We start from the raw sequence: 4,201 nt of genomic DNA, 5'->3' as shown, positions 1-4,201 counted from the left end.
GTTATATATATATATATAACACAAATGCTTGAGTCTGCACATAAGGATCGGCAAACTTCTTTGTAATGGCAGTTTTACATCCACTTTTATATTTATTTATACTTATTGGACTGTAAGTCTCCTCAAATTCTATGAGAAGAGGGCCCCAAGTTTTGTCAGCTCCACTGTTTTGTCAGATGATTAAAAACCTAAAGTTTTATAGGCCCAGGGGGAGCCAGTGAGAGTCATATCTTGTTCTCTGTGTCAGTAAAATGTCAAACTGAAAGATGATGTGACTCTCACTTGACATGTGACAGAGAACTTTCGCCAAGAGTCGTCATTCAGGCCTCCCTTGTAATTCTTTACCAACTGTCCTGTCGGCTCAGATTCTGCCTCAGTGTTAGAATTCTGCCTCAGTGTTACAACTGCCTACCTGGACCCCAGGTTATGGACTGTAGAGAGGGCCCAATGGTTTTTCTGCGATTCACAAAACCCCTTGAGAATCTGACAAGCTGTTTAACTCTGTTCCCTGAGATGTGCACGCACATACACACACACACACACACACGCACACGCACGCACACACATACACACACACGCACACGCACACTTTTTTACAGTTAATTTCAGGAAGTTTTAAGATACATCAAGTCCATTTTAATCACAAATTAGATACTCCTGATCTAATCAGTGACTAGCTATTTGGCAAAACAAACAAAAAAGAACCTGGATCCCCAGTTTGTTACTTAAATTCATGAGGAATCAGAGCTTTAAACACAATAAGACGAACCTTAGAGGAAAATATTAGAGAAAAACATTACAGGAAATCATTAGTTTAATAAGATTTATAATCCTAGAATGGGGAATGCTTTAGGAAGCATGATTGGAAACCCAGAAATGAAAATAGAATAGTGAAATTAACCCCATAAAATTTTAAATCATCTGTACAAAAAAGAAGGAGAAAATCCTCCTAGTTTAGATTCTAGGGAGAAATCTGTAGGTCCTGTCTTTCCTATCTATATCCTTTCCACTTGAATTGTCTGGGTGGCCTATGGCCAAACTCAGTGAGACAAGACATAAGCTCATCAGAGCAGACAGGGTGAGACCACATCTTTCAGGGACGTCCTGTCACTGGGTTAATTATTTCATTAGCTATTTTTTTTTTAACAACTTTATTGAGATGTAATTCATATACCATGGAGCTGACCCATTTAAAGTATACAATTAAGTGGTTTTAGTATATTCAGAGTTGTACAATCACCACCACCACCTAATTTTAGAATATTATTGTCGTCCCCAAAAGAAACCCCATACACTTGATCAATCATTCTCCACTTCCCCCTCCACCCAGTCCTGTGCAACCACGAATCTGCTTTCCGTCTTTATGGATTTGTTTGTTCTGGCCCTTTAATATAAGCAGAATCATATAACATGGGTTTCTTTCCCTTAAAAAACATAATGTCCTTGAGGTTCATCGGAATGTCATTCCTTTTTATTGCTGAAAAGTATTTCGTTGCACGGTTATGCCACATTTTATTTCTCTGCTCATCAGTTAATGGACGGTTGGTTTGCTTCCTCTGTTCGGCTATCATGAATGATGCTACTATAGACATTTGCATACAAATTTTTGTGTGGACATGTTTTCATTTCTCTTGGGTCTAGTCGTGGTGGTTTTTCTCTTAAAGGCTTACCCAAAGAATTTTACCTAGCCTAAGTCTTTGGGTTTTATTTTATTTTATTTTTTTATTTTTTATTTTTTTCCTATCATAAACTCATGGAGAAGTGAGCGGACTTGGATCCTAAAGACCTCAGAGTTTCTCTATCTCCAGTCCGGGCCATTCTCTGCTACGGTATGATCTGGGACGTGATCACACTGTGCCTCGGCTGTGAGAACACCAGTGCTCTGACCCTCTCATGGGGTGTAGTGAGGATTTGTGACATAAATCAAAGATGATCTGCTCTTGAGAAGATGCTCACCCATTCGAATGGGTTAGCGTGCATCCCAAAAACCAGACACCCGCAGACCAAGTGCTTCCCCAGCACACAGGTAACTATATCAGCCGAGAGGCTAGTGGCTGGATGTAGAAGCACAGATGCTATAAAATATATGGATCATTTTATCAAGAGTTTGGCTTCCTTCGAGATCAGAATTTGGTTGCTTTTTAAATCCTGCAAGCTACCTTCTGAGGTAGCTTGGTCACCCTGGTCACAGGACAGGAAAAAGCTCAGGGCCATGGGCAATGATGGGCAGTCAGAGGGGCAAGCTTAAATTCTTAAGCCCACCCTCCAGCTACGGTTTCCCAGAAGACACTCTACCCTCAATTCATTAAAACACACCTTGCTCTCTACAGAGGCCTCGAGGCACCTCTTCTTGTGAAATCCCTGTGCTTCTAACCTTCTTGTCGGGGTAAGGGTGTGATCCCTCACCCTTGTGTACAATCTAATAAGGAACACCCGCAGAGGCACTGCAAGCCCAGGTGGCAGAAGAGGGGTCCAAAATATCTGGGCTTTCTCATGCTTCCTGACCAATCACCTGTGCCTCCTGCTCTTTAAATCAGGCAGCAAGACACTTCGCTGGGAAGCACGTAAATGGTAAACGGAATAGAAAGTGAGACGGCAGGCGTGGCTGGGTTCTAATGTCCATGTCGCCACTTACTAGCTGTATGATCTGGGAAAAGTTGGCTCTCTGAGACTCAGTTTCCCCATCTGTTAAATGAGGATAATAGCCTCGTAGGGTCATTGTGAGGGTTACCTGAGATGGTACCTGTAGGGGCTTCAGCATACATTCGACGCTCAATCCATGTTTGCTATAGTTATTACATTACTTTTAAAATCAGAATTAAGGACTTCCATCTCGCCATCCTCTCTAAGCTATTTAGGGAGCCTGGTTTTCTATGGCTCAGTTCATTGGAAGCACTTCATCAGGTATCTGGTGTTAGACACCATGGAGAGGGCTAAGGATGAAACTTGATTTTCCCCCAGGAATGTAAAATTCAAGGTGAGAAGTTCTTAAAGAATGGGGAACACTGAGTTCAACACTGAGAGTTAATGTCACCAAGGTTCAGAGAAGGACACAGCAGTAGTAAAGCCTGGACAGGCTAGAGAAAGCCTCAAAGATGACCCTTGAAGGCAAAATGGGTTCACATTAGCAAAGCAGAGGGAAGGGCACACCCAGGTGAGCACAGGCAGGCGGGGGCCCAGTGGGTCTGGGCATGGTAAGTAGTCTGGGGACAGCCAGAGACAAGCGTTCTGTGTCTTCCCCAGTATCAGGGATCTCTAGGAATGACATGCCATGGGATGTTTTAGTCACCTGTTCTGCTAATAATTATCCTTACTATTCGACCTTCCGTCACTAATTTGTGTGGACTGAGAAGGAATTATATCGGAGGAGCTTTGACTCAATCTAGAGCATTCATTGCAGAAAGGGCAGCACAATGGCTGCTGTCGACCTTGGCTGTCCTGTCCCCTTCTCCTAGGACTATCACCTCGATCACCATTGGTACCCCAGCCCTTCGTTGCCTTTAGTCCACGTGGTTTTTGGATGGGGATGACTATGCCCTGTGGCAGGGATGGGCACCGTATGCACACTGGTTCAGTGAGACATGACCCCGAGACTCCAGCTAGTACTGTTACAAGGTGGCTGTGCCAGCAGGATGTCAGTCTGGAGCTGTTGGCTCCAGATAGATGAGCCTTCCCGGGAAGGGAATGACACAGGGATGCAAAGCCAAGAAATGGGAGAAATGCCATCATCTGGGCAGCTGGATCCCACCATAGCAAAGCCCTGGCCTTTTCGGTTACACGAGGGGAAAAATTTCCTTTTATTTTTTGCCTGAGTCTTTTCAAACTCGATTTCAGTCCATTCTTACTAAAAGAATCCTGACATATTCAAGTTCTTGTCAAGGAATAATGGTATGCATGCGCAGGCAACGGAAACCTCTGTACCCCAAATAAGCACAGGTGTGTCATGTGCTTGCTTGGGAGAGCAGAAGAAACCAGGACTCTGCAAAATACGCTTCTTTTCTTTGTGCCTCAAGACTGCTTACATACAGCACAATTCTCCCCAAATCCTTGATTTTATTTGTTTTCAATCAAAGAAAAGAGTTCTTGGGTCTGTTAAGTATATTTTATAAGAAGTCAGGAAGAGGTAGGGAAGGGACCGAGGGGAAAAGAAGCTCTGCATATCCCATTTTTGTTTTTTCCCTTTTGCCCAATTACAAAGAAT

This window comes from Pteropus alecto, unplaced genomic scaffold (assembly GCF_000325575.1).
Source record: "Pteropus alecto unplaced genomic scaffold, ASM32557v1 scaffold78, whole genome shotgun sequence".
Lineage (NCBI taxonomy): Eukaryota > Metazoa > Chordata > Mammalia > Chiroptera > Pteropodidae > Pteropus > Pteropus alecto.
The sequence above is the reverse complement of the archived record's forward strand: the minus strand, read 5'-3'. Positions refer to the sequence as shown.